We start from the raw sequence: 17,986 nt of genomic DNA, 5'->3' as shown, positions 1-17,986 counted from the left end.
GGGAATTTGACACACTGATGAAATATTGATGGTACTACTTGCATGGTGTGAATCCATGGGCGGCCCAATAACATGCTATATCCCAGTTCTCTGTCCAACACTTGAAAAGTGACCTCTATTGTTATATGTCCTATTTGTACTGGTAGTGTTACTATACCTTTTGAGGGATTTTCTTCATCATCATATGCCTTGATATTTATTTTGTTTGATGGATCAATGTGAAGTTCATAATTTCCCAATGCCTTAACCAGCTTTAAAGTACAAATGTTGAGACCTGCTCCTCCATCTATGAGTACTTGTTTGATTCTTCTCTTATGTATGTAAGCTTCTAAATGTAGTGGGTCATTATGGAGAAGTCTATCATTGGGGATATCTTGTTCTATGAATGCAATGTGGGTGCCTTGTGTCAAATTTCCTACCATGGATTGAATGACATTTTCATTTATATCTCTGTCCACTACTGAATCTTGAAGCACTTTGTCCAGAATGGCTTTATGAGTGGGTGAAATACACAATAGTTCAAAAAGTGGTATCTTTGCCGGGGTTTTCTTGAGTTTCTCAACAATATTATAAGTCGATACCGCTGGTGGTTGGTTGGGTGCTGTTGTTATCACTGTTTAGAAAATTGGGTATTCTTGTCCCATAGTCGGCTAAAATTTTGCAAAAATGTGCTTGGCATGGCCTTGTTGCCTCTGTGTTTCTTGGGTCAAAAGAGGGTTTAAGGTTTTTGAATTTTAACCCTTGCCTATGTTTTGTTAAACCCTTGCATTCTATTCCTGCATTACTTTTTCCCACTTAAGGAAGGGTCGGTCTATCATGAAAAGTGTCCCCCCCATAGGTTTTGCCTAGGCAGTATTTTTAATGTTTTCAAATATTATGCCTTTGCCTATGTATTATTTTAATTTTGTCGGGATTCTTAACTATCATGCAAGTTAAGGCTCATCCTATGGTGTGCATTGGTTCACTGAGAGAAGACGCCCGTGGCTTCGCAAAGTGGCGAAAAGGGTAAGCGGGCCCGACCAAAGGATTGCTCATCAGGTTAAAAGACTGCATCTCATATTTGATCCACACCTGGCATTGCTTCGCTAGCCCAAGATGCATGTGATTTACCTCTCGTGAAGTAGCGAAAGACTTGGCAAGTCCTAGAGGCAATCTGTTCCATTGGATAAAGGATGATCAGTTCAGAAGAGATCAACGACTAGTGTTGATTTGCTAGCCAAAAGATGCATGTGTTTTACCTTTCGTGAAGTAGCGAAAAGGTGGAGGGCTCAGGAAAGGTGACCATGGCAAGAGTAACAGATGAGAAGGTTTCTAAGATCTAATGGTGGTCGTTGCTTCACAAAAAGGAGTTGCCTGAGATTTAAGGTCCACGAAGTAGCGAAAAGGTATGTGGGCCCAAAGGATAGGCAGGTCGTAGTTTTAAACACTGATTAAGTAGGAGTTAATCAGATGGTTGTCATGGATTCACAGCCTCAAGTCAAGTGAAGGTTTAATGTTCATGAAATAGTGAAATGATATGGCAGTACAGATGGATTGCTTCATGGAAGGAATTGGTGACTTGTAAGAAAAACACATGGCGACTTTAGAATGGAGCCCGATGGAATTATCTAAGCAAATAGCCGATTACCATGTGGCATTTATTCGTTGATGATGAAACAAAGGCAAGTGGCTTCTGAGTTTGGGGCCCACTTTGAAGGTTTGAGTGTGTTAAATGTTGTACATCTCGGGGTGGATCCAATGGTTGTCGTTGTTTTGTAGCCTGAAGATGCCTGCAGTTTATATCTTCACGAAATGGTGAAAACTGTTAGCCGTCATGGTTGAGCATGGTTAGTTAAGAAGACTAGCAGTCATTGTAAGAAGTAAAGATCGAGCAACTAAATGATGATCTAATGGCTGACGTTGTTTCATGTGGTGAAAGTGTGCGAGGTTTAGTGTTCGTGAAATAGTGAAAAGAAGGCAGGGCCCGTCACTAATGCAGAGGGACCAAAAGGAATAAAGGTAGTGCAAGTTCCAAGGATCCGACAATCGTCGTTGCTTCATGAAAGAAAAGCTGCAAGGGTTTTAAACTCTTTGAAATGGTGAAACAACTAAAACAGAGAAAGACTCAGAGAACTTGTGGTCCATTGGAGCCTGTTTTTTGAATTTGATTTACGAATTCAATTCTGAGGTGATGGCTGAAGCATGCAAGATTAATTTCTCAAATCAATGCCAACTTGTCATATTAAGGTCCACATCAATTGAATATTAGTACCATTTCAACAAGTTTGTTGTAGAGCAGCTGGTGCAGAGCAAGTTTCTTTAGGCAAATAACCAGGTTTTTTCTGTGTTTTCCTTTCTAGTTGCAGTCTGAGAATCAGTGTTGCTGTGTGAATTGTTTCATTAAAGTTTTGTGCAGATCTCAAATTGATATAATTGTATTAATGAGATGGCACCAAGAAGGGAGTTAATAGGAAAGTTAAACTACCAAGATAGGAATATATGTGATGACTTTCTGCAACAACTAACCATGTCTACCAATGTCAGGGCCAAAGTAAAAGAATTGGTGCTGAAGAACCCTCATTTAAGAATTGGGGATGGCCTATATGACAAAGTTAATTGGTTAAGGGATGCACAAATAGAGATATCAGGTTTAGGACTATTCAAGGTAGGTTTTGGGCAGAGACATTCCCTTGCCCCTTTAAATAGTATATGGGAATTGGATGTGGGGAAGCTTATAGTCCTTGGGGTCTTCATGGATGTAGATTTGTTGACTTTGATTGCACAAAATTATGACCATGTAGCTAGATGTATCAGGAATGTGAAGGGATCAGCCCTGATTGAAATTAATGATGATGAATTCAGAAGAGTGTTTAAGCTCAGTGAGGCTTCAAATTTTTTAGGGCCTATTGATTTTGAATCACTGGCCCAAGTTTATAATGCACAAAGGGATCACCTTAGGAGTGGCCCACTGAAAGAGTTTTTTGTTAAGATAGGAGGGCTGATTGTTGTAGGCCCCAGCACCATGGAACCTTTCTCCCTGAATTTGTTTACTTTAAGAGCTAAGGGCATGTATTGGGCACTTTGTCAGATTTTTGGAGAAGATGCTGAGAAAAACATGCCAACCCATTATATGCTGATGATTGCACAGATTCTAAACCCCTCTTTGGCAATAACATTTGACTATGCACCTTACCTCACTGATGCAATTCATGCAGGGCTGGTAGGGATAAAAAATGGTGAGGTGGATAGACCATTTGGATGGTATTCTCTTCTAATGCACATGTTTTTGTTCAAAGGTGCTGATTATTTTGCAAAAGAAATGGATTTGGTCAAGGTGAAAGATAAGGAAGAGATGCTTGTTCAACTTTGGAGTACTATTTTGTCCAGGGATAGGGAAGATTCTAGTTACCTAATGTTTAATAGATGCTTTGCATCTAAAAATAGGATTCTTTTATGCACATAAAACCCTAGGATCCCTAAGGCTCTTTTAGAATTCCTTAGGCCCAAGGAGTTTGCTGAGGGTATTAAAATTGTTCATAATTGGGGAGATATGTATTTGTACCCTATTTCTAAAGTTTTCAAAGTATATGGTTTGAGAGGCACTCCATATTTATTGCCTTATCAAGTCCCACTGAAGATAGGAATTGCAGAAGTCTTAAGGCAGATTGGAGGTGTGCAAGAGGCAGAGTTGACAAATATAGGTAAAGGGACTATTTTCCCAACTATTACCATGGCCCATCATTTTGTGATCACCAAAGCTGGTTGGAAGTATCTTGAAGAATTCTTTAAACCATATAGATTGTCAACTGCAGTTTCAAGATTTATAGACCCTGAAGACTTTTTCAATGGCATGTTTAGAAAAAGAGCAGTTTGTAAAGGTAGGCCTCACCAATTTCAATTCCCTGAAGATTTAATTAGGAATGAATTCAATTTGGATGAGCAAGAATTGAGGAAAGAGAAATGGGTTGCATGTAAAAGGGCTCTTGACTTCATTCATCAGTTTGATAGTAGTTATGACCCTCTTTCTAGTTTCAATCCCTTTTAGGAAAAAATAAAATTCTTAATTCTTTATTTTGAAGACCTCATGCAAAATTTGAAAGAAAAGAGGGAGGCTATTGTTAGGATTCCCATAGATACTGAGAGGGGGGTGTGAATCATTATCTAACTAGTGAGTAGTATTTCTTAAGTTAAAACATGTAGAACATAAAATAGCAGTATACCGATATGCAAGAATTAATGCAATAAATAGAATCAGAAACATCCACATGAAAAGAACACCATAACACAAGATGTTTAATGAGGAAACCTGGTGTGGGAAAAACCTTAGTGGGATTTGTGACCCACAATATTCACTTACTGGGCAATAAGAGAATATTACTTACAATAGGGGCCTACACATGCAAGAAGGTCAACTGCCTAGAGCTCACTGCTCAATGAGAAGTCACACTAACTTACAATGAGGATTATACTAATCCAATGATCTGTACTGTTTTACAATAGCATCTCCAATGCCAAATTCAGTACCTGTTCTAACTCTATTCTTTACATATACCCTTGACCTATAATTCGCACATTAGGTCTTCCTAATAATTTTCTTTATGCTCGCTACCTTACATTTTAAAATGTCTACAATGATCTCCTTTATATACAAGAGTCATTTTACAATTTGTCAAGTCAGCTTATAATAATAATCAAAATATTACATATCAAAAATCCTGTTAGCCTCTATGTCGGTATACATCTTTTCTTCTGTGCTGGTGCTGGTGCCGGTGTAGAGTGATCTTGTTGATGCCGATGCACCGTCTTGCTTGTGTAATGCTTTGTTGGTATGATGTCTTGTCGGTGCCATAGGATTGCAAGGTTGCCATCAATGACAAAACCTTCAATCACACACAATGTCTCATTGGAGTGTCCATATGCCAACAATCTCCCCCTTTGGCATTGATGGCAACACTCATGAGAAATTTCAAAAAGTGTCCAAAATGTGTAGTCCAAAAAATTTACCAAAAATATGAAGGGCTCCCCCTGAGCATATGATTCCTATCTTTGAACTTTCTCATCCTACTACTCCCCCTTTGGCATCAATGACAAAGGTTGTCAAGATGTTAGTAGAGTTTGTAGTTATACCTGTCCATATCCTCAACCTTGTAGTTGGGTAGTTATTATCTGAAAAAGATCACCCAAAATTAAGTTTATACTATCCATAAACTTTTTGCTATCTTTTATTGTTGTTTCAGTCCTCTTCACAGTACCGGTGAGATGCTGTAATTGTTCTGCTGGTGTTTTACTTCCCTGTGCTAATGCCTCTGAGATTTCCTTCCACGGAGATGCTAGATAGTCCAATCTTGGACTCAGTTTAGATCTCAAGTGTTTTGCCTTGTTTATTATTGTCTCTTTCTCTCTTTGTTGTTTAAGCAATTCTTCCTCAAAATTTGCTAACTTATCTTCAAAAATAGATAGTGAATCTGGTGAGTTGACAAAATTGTCTGCAAGCTTGTTTATCTCTTCTTGTGTCTTGCTTATTTTCTTGTCAATATCTATAGTCAAGAAGTTTGTTTTGCATGTGTCTTTATACAGGTTTGTATACTCTTTTAACAAACTACACAATTCCGGTAGAAGTGTGTCAAAGTCTCTATTACACTTCTTTATTTCTTCTTCAAAGAATTTTTGTTTCTCCTTTTCTACCATGTCCTTTACAAATTCTTCCTTTATTTTCTCAATATTTCCAGAAATGTATTTACATAATGTGTCCAACTATCCTAAAGAATCTTTATTATCTATATTACAATCAAGAGCAATTATCTTCAAAACTGGTATTGAATCATCTATTGCTTTGTAAGCTTGTGAACTATAGTTAGTTATTTTCTTAATGGATTCAAGTAATACCTCAGTCACATTTTTTGACTTTGATGATGACCCAACAAACTGAGTACTAGTGGAAGTGACCATGCTTGTATTGACCTTTGGCAGGTCAGTTTGTGTCTGCATTTCCTTTAGCACTGGTTTTCCTACTTCATTGCTTACCGGTGGCATCTATTCTAAAGCCTTTAGCTCTATCGGTTTCTCTGTTTGTGCCTCAGATTCCATCTTTTCCCTATATCCTCTACTGGTTGCTCTGTATTTCCTGTTACCGGAGGCTCTTTAGCCATATCTGATTTTTCACTTGTATCTTTATCAACTATTATGTTGATCTTTTGGGTATCACCATTTACAGTGTACAGGACTTCAGGATTTGGATTGCTATTCTCTACATCCTTTCTTTCAGCTACCGGTTGGTTTTCAAGGGTTGTAATTTTTATAGGTGGAGGTAGGTTATCTTTGACCCTTATGCTTGGAGGTCCACCAATTTTACCTTTCCCTTTGTCCTTATCCTTCTGATATACCTTAATAGGCTTGGGATTCCTATATTCTTCTTGTTTTTCTTTTTCAACCAAAAATATGTCCCAACCATCTTCTGTTTCCTTTGAAACTTCTGTAACTCTTCCTGCCATTAGTGAAATATGCTGGTGTGCAGTGGAGAAGATTGTTCGGTTAGCCTGAGCTATCAGATCATCAATTTCCTTTGGGGAGTTTACTGGATATACAACAAGTAGTTTTTCTATTTTTATTTTCTTGTCTAATTCAATTACTCCTTGCCTTCTGGCCTCAAGTCTTTTGTATAAATCATCAGGAATTTCATTTATGACTTCCATCAAAAACTTTTTGAACATGTCCATATGTAATATTACACTCTCCTCAACTTGCCCTTTTTCATCAGCAGATAGGGTGTCATAAATTTTCCCTATGTTTTTCAGTTTTGCTTCCTCTGTGATCTCATTTAGCAAAATGTCTAGAGGTGCCAAGTCAGTTTTTGTCTTTTTCTTTTTCTTAGGAGTCAGCTTCTTTTTAGGTGTGACCTTTATGACTAGAGATCTCACAGCTTTTTGCTTCTGCCTTGTCCTTCTAGGTGAAGGACTGGTTGCCGATGAGGGATCTATTTTCCTAACAACTCTTTTAAAGGTTGCTGGCATGTCTCCTTTCGAAGAAGTACCTACCGGTGATAGATGAGCTTCAGGTTGTGGGGCTGCCAACTCATCTTCAGTTATGCCAGTTTTCTTTAATACATCTTCCTTAATGGCTTTTGCTTGTCTAGATCCTTTTCTTACAAATGCCTCTACCTTCTTCACTCTTTTCTTGGACTGTATTTGTTTTTCTATTGTTTTAGCACTACCAAATACTTCCTCCTTAGGTTCATTGGGAGCTTCTAGAAGTGCTTTGGCATAAGTTTCAACTATGTGGTCATCTGTCTCATATCCCATTTTTGTTACCCAGATTGTCCTTGGGATGATTGCTTCCATCCATATTTCATCCTTTTTAATAACAAAGCATATATCATCTTTGTATTTATCTACAATTTTCTGAGATAACCTTGTCCTTTTCTTCATTTTTATCTTTAGTGCTTGGAAAAAGTCATGAATGTTGTTTTCTTTGTTCTCAACCATGGTATTGAATAGTTCTGTCAGTTGCTTTCCTACCAGTATGTCATATCCAAGTTCTTTATATCCTATACTGGGAACTTGTTTTGTTATATGAAGCATTAGACATACTAATAGATTTCCAAATTTGAAAGTTCCTTTCTTATCCTTCTTTAGCTTTCCAAGGTTGTCTATCAGTTCATCCTTTAACCATTCAAAGATGTCAATTTTTGCATTGTCTATTATCATATCATAAGCACTCTTAATGCATAAACTTGAAACTGAGTTAAGTCTATTGGCATGAGTGGCTTTGTAACCTAATATCATACTTAAGAATCTCACATTTGTATCCTTTACATCGTTGAACCTTAGAGATCTTTTATCAAATGTTGCACCTGTTAGGTCTATGACTAAATCATTTGAAACTTTCTTGTTCTTGTCTGGTTTTTTACCGGTGGCCGGTAACCCTATGACAACCTTTATCGCTTGCTTGGTGATCTTATGAATTGCATCTAACCAAAAAAATTCTCCATGAACTCTGCTTAACACTATCCTAATCACATCCTTAAGAAATTCAGGAATGCTAGGGATTTATGTGAATCCTAGGGTTTCAATGATTTTGTGTTCAGCTTTAACATTGCCGGTATCATCACATATCTCGGTTTTATACATGGTTTTGATTTCCTCGTCTCTTAACTCTTCAATATTGCAGTGAATATACATTCTAGGGTCTTCAGCATATACAACACCTTTAGGGATTTGAGAAAATGCACCTAAGGTATCATCCTTCTTTGCTATTTCGGGGACCAACTGAAATACGGGCCTAGGTCTTTTAATTACTTCCACAATAGTAGGCTTCGCTATGTATTCAATTGCAGAGGTGGATGCCATGATAAAATACCTTTTTTTGTCTTGGATGGATGATTGCTTGGAATGTTCTTGTTCCTTGCTTGAAATGCCTTAGCTCATAAATCTTCACGCTCTCTGAAAGTTTGAAATCACGATGAAATGAAATGGAGCCAAAAACTTATTTTATAAAGTCTTTTTCTCTATCTACCACATTAATTGCATGCTGGTTAAGTATTCACTTAACATTGTTTACCGGTAATAAGTGATTTTCAACTTCTTATCTCTAATCGAGGGAATAATAGCACATGTGTCATTAGATTACCAAACCCTCAAGAAAATTTTCTTCAATTAGATGAAGAACTTCTTGCGGGTGGAGCACTTCTCTGTCCTACCGGTGAAGAATCACTCTGTCGTGCCGGTGAAGCATTTGTTGGTTCTATCGATGGAGGAGTATTCCCAATATTTAGATAAGCTTTTCTAATCCATTGCTTTGAGAATTCTTTCTTAACCTCTTCAACTTTTTCTTTACCTTTCAGGTTAGCACTTTTGTTGTCTACTGATGTACCTTTACTTCTACAAAATTTAGCAATATGCCCAATCTTGTTACATGCATAACAAGTTACATTATTTTTCTGAAAATCTTTCCCATAACCTATGCCAGTTTGTGTTCTGCATTGATTAGATAGATGTCCAAATCTTCCACAAACATAACATCTCACATTCATTCTGTAGTTTTCAGAGTTATGACCAATTTTGTTGCATTTGGAACATTGACCGGTGGGTGGATTGATATTCTGATAATTCCTAGATCTACATTCATTTGCCCTATGACCATATTTATTACAGTTAAAGCATTTTCCATTGAATTTATAAGCATTAGGTGGTCTTACTGGTTTGCTGTGATCCTGAGTATTTGCAGTACCAGAGCTTTCTCCAACTTCAAAGCTAATTCCAGAAGTGTCACCTTTGGGTTTTTGATTCTTCAATAAGGTACCAAGTTCTTCTGAGCTTTTCTTGAATTTTTCTTTATGTTGATTTGCAATTTCCAATTCCCTTTCCAAGATTTCTTTTTGTCTCATTAGTTCATTTGAGTCATTCTAAGTATGCATCAGATCTGTCTTCAACATGCCATTTTCATAGCTAAGTCTTGTGTTCTCATTTGCTACATCACTTAGTCTTCTGGTCAATTCTTCTTCATTCTTCTTTCTATCCTCAATCTCTTTGCAAAATCTCATAGTCATATCCTGCATTTCATTTTTTGTTGTCATGATCTCTTGTTTCAGCTTGCTTATCATATCATTAAGTGATTCCTTTTCATCATTCTCATTTTGTAATTTTTCACAAAGTTCTCTTCTCTTATTTCTTGTAATAGTAAGATTTTCTTGAAGTGCCTGAATGATATCCTGAGCTACCCTTAAATCATCTTCTAATTTGATATTTTTCAACTTCTCTGCATCATAATCAGTAAGAGCTCCTTCAAGTTGTTTCATCAGATTTTCCATCTTTACCAGTGTCAAGATCTTCCTCAAGCTATTAGGCTTCTAAAAATAGAAGACCAAGCTCTGATACCAATTGTTAGGATTCCCACAGATACTGAAGGGGGGGGGGTGAATCAGTATTTAATTGGTGAGTAGTATTGCTTAAGTTAAAACATGCAGAACATAAAATAGCAGTACACTGGTATGCAAGAATTAATGCAATAAACAGAATTAGAAACATCCACATGAAAAGAACACCATAACACAAGATGTTTAACGAGGAAACCCAGTGTGGGAAAAACCTCAGTGGGATTTGTGACCCACAATATTCACTTACTGGCCAATAAGAGAATATTACTTACAATAGGGGCCTGCACATGCATGAAGGCCAACTACCTAGAGCTCACTGCTCAATGAGAAGTCACACTGAGTTACAATGAGGATTATACTAATCCAATGATCTGTATTTCTTTACAATAGCATCTCCAATGCCAGATTCAGTACCAGTTCTAACTCTGTTCTTTACATATACCCTTGACCTATAATTTGCACATTAGGTCTGCCTAATAATTTTCTTTATGCTCGCTACCTTACATTTTTAAATGTCTACAATGATCTCCTTTATATACAAGAGTCATTTTACAATTTTCCAAGTCAGCTTATAATAATAATCAAAATATTACATATCAAAAATCCTATTGGCCTTTATGCTAGTATACATCTTTTCTTCTGTGTCGGTGCCGGTGTAGAGTGATCTTGTTGATGTCGGTGCACCGTCGTGCTTGTGTAATGCTTTACCAGTATGATGTCTTGCCAGTGCCATAGGATTGCAAGGTTGCCATCAATGACAAAACCTTCAATCACACACAATGTCTCATTGGAGTGTCCATATGCCAACAGCTATAATGCAAGATGATCCTGATAGGGTTAAATTGGTTCTGGCTAAGCCTGCTTTTACTAAGGCTATCCCACCAGGTGATTATGTAATGCACAAGAAATCAAAATACAGTGTGATGATGCCAGTGATTGGTGAGCCTTCTACTTCAAGAGGGAAAAGATCAATTGAAGATGTCATTGACATCCAAGACTCCCCTTAAAGGCAAAGAGTGGGGAAGGAAGTGCAAACCAATGAGCCTTTGTATTCTCCATCTTAGTCCCCTATCCACATAGGAGATGAGTAGGCGGTGGCCGAATAGTTGTTATAGTTAGGGAGTCTTGAGGAGATTGCCTACACATATGAGGAGACACAAGAAGAGATGCTAGAAGAGCCACCTAGTGCTGAGATGAACTTGACTAAAGGTGAGCTCAAAGGTAAAGAGTTAGACCGTACTTTCAAGCAAGCCAGTGAGGAGTTCCTAGTTGATAGTAACTTTGTTACAATAGGGGCCTTCATGCAATTCATATGGAAATAGAACATGGAACAATTTAAGGCCAGATGTGAAAAAAGGAAGAGTGAGCAGCCTCATAAATATTTAACTCAGGTGGAGGAAGAGGTAAAACAAGAAATGATTGAAGAATTCAAGACCATTACTCCTAAAAAGGGAAGAGAGATGGTATCAAAGGCTGGTGTTGTGATCCTCCCTGAGTGGGATATAGTTGATGCTCTAGTACTTGAAGTGATCAAGAAGGAAACTAAACCCATGGAAGGAGTGACCTTCAACAAAGATAATGTTGCTTTAGTTATATGGTCATTGAAAAAGGATGAAAATAGAAGAAGGAAAGATGCCTCAGATTCTAGTTTCCTAGGAGGTATGATTGTAAAAAGAGTTTAAGATATAGGGATGGTGGAAGCTACAAGCATAGTCTTAGAAACTACAAAGTTCAGTGTAGCAGTGGCAGAAAAGGAGGCAAAAGAAAAGGCTAATCTCTAGCTAAAATTGGAAACAATCTTGAAGGCTTATAATGAAGCCAAAGAAGGAATAGCCAACTGAAATAGCATCATTGCTAGGCTTCAGAGTCAGTTGGCAGGTCAGTACCATCAAGGTGAATCCTCTACTCTTATGATAGCTTCTTCTCTAGCAAGACCTCCACCTATAAGTCCTATCATGTAATATCCCCCTTCTCCTATGCCTTCTGGTTTCCAACCAACTAAAACTATTCAACATGAGTTGGAAAAGTTGAAATAGGCTCAAGCCCTCTTTGCAAGCAAATATGAGGAAAAGGTAAAAGCTACAATTTTGAAGTTTGTTGATTCAGTTAGGGTCTCTGTCATTCATATTTCTATGAAGAGGATTCTGAATATTTTGACTAAATTAAGAGAAGATGAGACCACTTTGGAACCAATTTTGAGTAAATGGATGCCTCGGGGAAAAGAATTAGAGCTTATGTGTTCATCCCATGCAGATGCAAAGGCAAATGATAATCTCAGATCCACCTGTGAATTCATAAAAGAAATGAATATACTCTCAGAAGAAAGGGTAGGTGTGAAAAGAAAAGCTCATTTGTATAGGAAAGAATATTCTGATCACAAATATGAGTTGTTTCCAGGGGGTTTTGTTGGTCCTACTCAGTTAAAAGAGGAGAAGGCATGGCTGGAAGAGCTGGACCAAAAATTACCCCAAAGGGTCAATGAAATCATTAACATTGATGACACATCCTTATTTGTCAAAACAATTGAGGAGATTGAAAAGGTAAAATCACATTATGGTTTCATAGAAACAGAAATTGGGCAGTTAAGAGTTACTTGGAAAAGGTTAGAAGGGATGATGAAGAATATTGTTAGCTTCTCTTGGTCGAGTGATGATGTGTTCCAAGAGTGGAAAGATAAGTATGCCGGACAAAGAGAAGATATTCTAGAACAACTAGAAGATGTTGCAGTGGAGCAACCAACTGAAGAGGCCGTTGATGCTAAAAAGGACTTGTAACTGTTTCTTGGAGAATATTGTAGTCTGTAACAAACTTTTCTTAGAAATTGTCTGAAGCTTGGAAGCATCCATGATATTATAAATGGATACCAGGACTAGTAAAAAGGAGATCACAAGAATTTTGTAAAGAAGCTCTAGCAAAATATATTTAGCATTTTTTCTAGTTTTCAGTAGATCAATCTAAGTTATGTAATATTTTCAAGAATGAATATAAATATATAGATCAAAGTTCCAGGCCTAAAATTTCTTTGTCTTCTGGTGTGCATTATTTAGCTTGCTGGTTTCATTTGGATAATCTAGGGTTGTTCGAATGAGCATGGATTGTAAGGCAATCTTATAGACGTTATTTCTGGCTTTTCTCTTCAGAAGAGGGATTAAATGTGCATGAAATACTTTTGTTAGCAAATCTATTGCTTGTTTCTATGAATCTGATGAATTGTTTTAGTTAAATGGGAGAGGACTTATGTATATGTTAGGCATGTATGTGGTTCATAAAAGTCGAGATGATGAGATGTATGAGAATGTTCAGTTTTGAAAATTATTGCTTGATTTAGGTGACTCTGTGGCCTAGATAAGGCATTGGTATCTGATTGTAGGATTTCTTTCTATCTTTTCTTGAAGATCAATACTAAAAATGAATACAAGTTTTTCTTTTAGTGTTTCAGTTTCATTGAGGTGATGAAATCCACATGTTTTTAGCACTAGTTTATTGTGGATCTCAATTTTAAAGTGTGAAAACATTCACAGACGGTATACCCACCTGAACTTTGGATAAGTTCAAAGTATAGAAGGTCTAAAAACCTTTTTATATGTTACTCTTGAGTTCTATTTCCCTGATCTTTTCATATGCAAATAGAGTTATTTTATTTCTTATAGGAAGGATAGAAGGGAAATAAAAATTTGAGAACAACAAAAGTGGCAACTCTGCTGGGGAGAGTCATAGTGCATATCTATGTTATAGATTAGTGCCTGCATTAGTTGAGAAGTTTGTTTGGATATCTATGTTGTGGAAGATTTCCTGATCTCTCATTTGTGCTATCTTTCTCTTTGAGAATCTTCGTGATTTTGTTAAATCTTTGCAAGTAATTTGTTTAAGCTTGTTTTCTTATTTCCCACAGTCTTTGTGGGTGGCGACTCTGACAAGTATAACCAATCCTTGTAAATAAGTGTATCTCTTTTAAGAAAAACAAGTATAATGCAGAGAGGAAGGAACACAAGGTCTTTCATGAGGAAACATCCTCATGAGATGTTGCAAGAGGGATCACTTGAATAGGCACAGAGAGGCCAGAAAAGATCAGTCATACATGAGCCATCTAATGCTACCTAGGTACAGAAGAGCATCAATACGGGTAAGTCATCTGAGAGACCTGTATATGCAAATTCAAATTCTTCTTCCCGCAAATCTGAGCAAGATATTTTAGGTTTCCATTCTAGTTTGTTTGGTAACATTGAAGATGTCTAAGTTTTAAATCAGGGGATCTCCCATGCTAGTTTGTCTGGGAAGGATAGGAATAGTTCAAATATTAAGAGAGATTCTGTACCTAGGACAGTTGATGGAAACATCAGTTTAATTGATATCGACCAAGTCAATTTGTCAGACTCTGAAGAAATCTTCCTTGATGAAGATAAGGTATCTCAAGAAATTGAAGTCCTGAATAGAAAAGTCCATCATTTAATTTCCTTAAGAGTACAAAAGGAAGCAAACAAGGAAAAAGAGGTAAAAGCAAAATTAATGGAGAGAGACAGGCTTTTAAGACAAATAGTTGATCTTGAGTTATTTACCCAAGAGAAAGCCAAGAGTGAGGATGAAGGTCCAGTCATCAGAGAAATTCTAGTCCCTAAGACCAACCCTCCATACAAATCTATTGTGCAACCGAATAGGGAAGTCCTTAGTGACCCACAACCTGTTAGAAATAATGTAGATAAGGGGAAGAAAAAGTGCATGGAAGATGGGTCTGGATATAAGACTACAACGGAGATCTCTCACATGCTATCTGCACATGAAAGAGATATGGAGAGGATGAGAAAAGAGAAAGAAGATTTGCAAATGGAATAGAAAAGGTTGAGTTAGAAGTAGCCAATTTAGAGGTTAAAAGAAAGATTAATTATCTAAAAGCTCCTCCTATAATTTTTCCTTCAGCAGACCCAAATAAACTTGTTCCTTAGCAAGCTTCACTCCCTCCAGTCAAAATTCAATCAACCTTGCCTATGAGTATTGTCCCAGCTAATATAGCCCATGTTAATAACCAAAGTAACCAAATCCCTCTGACTCATAGCCCTAATGTAAGAGTGAACATGGGAAATAACCTTGTTGTTAACCAATTCCAGAGAAGACCCATTAATTTAGAATTGTATAGGCAACTCTTCTTTGATGGAATCCCAGGCTATCCTAACCATGTTCCTACAAAATTAAGGGATAGACTCCACAAATTTGCTAGCAACAATGCAATCAGTGCAGAAGAGAACTTAAAATTTTTTGGTGACTTAATCAATGATTATGAAATAATAGATGAAGATGTCATCATGAAATTGTTTGTACAATCCTTAATAGATGATGCAAGGGACTAGTATAGAGGTCTCCCTGTGAATAGCATTGGGTCTTGGGAAGATTTTAAAAACTGCTTTAGTTTAATGCTCAATGAGTTCAATAATATCAGAAAGTTTGATAATGAAATTGTCATAGACTTCAATGCTAGATTTTAGAAAGCGATGCATAGGCTATATCAAGTAATGAGGTTAGATGATAAAATGTGTCTGAATACTTATTACAATGCTTTTGATTCTAAAATGGCCTATATTCTGAGGGATAAAAATCCACATAGTCTGAGAGATGCATTTATAATTGCCATCAATGTGGAGAGCAATAGGAAAGAATCTGGGAAAGTAGGGAGAAGAACTAATGGTAGGTTGTGGCAAGAATCAAAACAACAACCCAATAAAGTTGCTAAAGAAGAAGATTAAATAGAGAAATTAGTGACTTCCATGAAAGATCTTACTACCAAGGTGAGTAAAAATGATAAGCCTCATTACAATTGGCAAGATAGACCTCCCAGGTTGCATGACATGCCTTATAACACCACTTGGAAGGATGACAAACCTCAAAATGAGAAGCCCAAAAACACTCAAAACCAAGATACCCCAGATCCTTTGAAAGGAGGGAATGTTCATAATATGGAGAATAATCCTTGGTGCATGGCTTGTGATGGACCACATTCTCCTCATCAATGTGATGTAGCTCAAGCCCTTGAAGAATCCATGAGACAAGAGGCTGAGCCTGAAATTAATATGTTTGAAACTATTATTGAAAGTGATGATGAGTCAATACAAAGTGAACTTAGTGAATTTGATGTGCTAAATAGTAAAAGGTCTTACCAAGGACAGTTGACACTTGATTAGCATCCCACTTTGAATGTGGTAACAATTGAAGATGAAGAAGTTCACCTCAGAAGACCCAGTGATGAAGAAGTAAGAAATCTCCCTAAGGCTGCCATAGCCAAAGCCAAGCACAATTACAATTTGAGAAGTACTAAGAAGGATGGGGATCAAGGTGAACCTCATTCAATATTTATGAAAGAATTATCCTAGAAGAAAGTAGCAAGTAATGCCACCTTGCCCCAAGATAGTCAAAAAAAGAATGACCAATTGAAAGATATGGCCAAAGGTATGGATAATAATGCTACTAGTGATATACAAGGAATTGTTGCATTAAAGAAGGCAAGTCAGCCTAAGATAGAGAAATTTAAGGCTAATACTGAGTTGATTAATAATTCCACATTTGATATGACTCAGGCTCTTATCCAGATGAAGGTCACTGTCCCATTGATAGAATTATTGAAAATAAAGGAACATAGAGAAGTTGCTTTATCTTTATTTTCTAAAATATCTGATAGTAGCACAACTTTTCCTTTAGGTTCAATGGAAGGTGAAAAGGATCATGAGTTGCAAACCCCAGAGGTATATGTTGGAACAACTATTACACAAGAGCCTTCATAGGTTGATCATTTTTATGTTACTTTGTTAGTGAATAACCGATTAATTAAAAACTGTATGATAGATTCTGGTGCAGCTGCAAATGAAATGCCATATGGTGTCATGAAAGAATTAAGATTGTCAGTAAGTATAGTGTATGGGAAGTGTTATGCTATGGACAACAAAGAAGTGCAAGTGATAGGTACAATGAAAGATGTTGAAGTAAAAATAGCAGCATTCCCTAAAGCAACATATAAGATGGATGTCATTGTAACTGACACTAACCCTCACTATGGCATGTTGTTATCTAGACAGTGGGTTGTAGCAGTAGGTAGAAATGTTCAGTTGGATCTGTCATATGCTACCATCCCAATTAATGGAAACCAAGTCAAATTGTATAGAGAACCACGTGCCCCTAGGGTAATTGAGAAAGTAGACCCTAGTATGCTCAACTGTATGATTGATGTGGATCTTGACAATTTTAGAATACAACCAATTTTACCTCTATTGAAGAATATTGATTCTATTGTGATTGAATTGGAATCTCAATAGCATGATTTGTGGCACATGTATTTTGATGGAGCTTTCTCTAAAGAAGGATTTGGAGCAAGAGTTCTTTTTGTGTCCTCATCAGGTATAACCTTCAAATATTCCTTTTTGCTAGCCTTTTAGTGTACAAACAACACTGCTGAATATGAAGCCTTGTTATTGGGGCTTGAAGTTGCAAAAAGGCATGGGATTCAGTGGTTAAAAGTGTTAGGAGACTCAGAATTGGTTTTTTCTCAGTTTAGATCTAAGTATGCATCTAAGAATGATAGACTAAAAAGATATAAGCATGCAGTATGGGATGTGATTGAACATTTTAGTGCATTCTCTCTTATTTGGATAGAGAGGTCAAAGAATATCATGGCTGATTTCTTAGAAAATGTTGCATTAAAAAATGATGATATAACTCTAACCGGTGTATCCACGGTTGAGATAAAAGCTAGGCCTGCCATTCCTGATAATATATATAATTGGCAAGTGTTTGCTGATGATGAAGATGTTCTTAGATTTATACAATGCATTGATGACTATGATGGACAAAAAATTGATTGCAATGCATTGGTAGAAGTGGTTGAAGATAAAGAAACTATATTTGGAAATGACTTGGTTCAATTGAAAACTAATGAAATTCCTAAAGGATTAGTAGAATTGGAAGGTATGTTCAGTTCTAGTGATAGCCATTTACATCAGCAGTCAACCACCAAGTTAGATGAATTAGAGGAAGTAAATTTGGGGACTTAATCATCCCCTAAGTTAGTGTATATTGGAAAGAATTTGTCTCCGCATGTCAGAATTAACCTTATTAATTTATTGAAGAAATATACACATGTTTTTGCTTTGTCTTATG

Source organism: Cryptomeria japonica, chromosome 11, assembly GCF_030272615.1.
Source record: "Cryptomeria japonica chromosome 11, Sugi_1.0, whole genome shotgun sequence".
Lineage (NCBI taxonomy): Eukaryota > Viridiplantae > Streptophyta > Pinopsida > Cupressales > Cupressaceae > Cryptomeria > Cryptomeria japonica.
Note: the sequence above shows the minus strand (reverse complement) of the source record.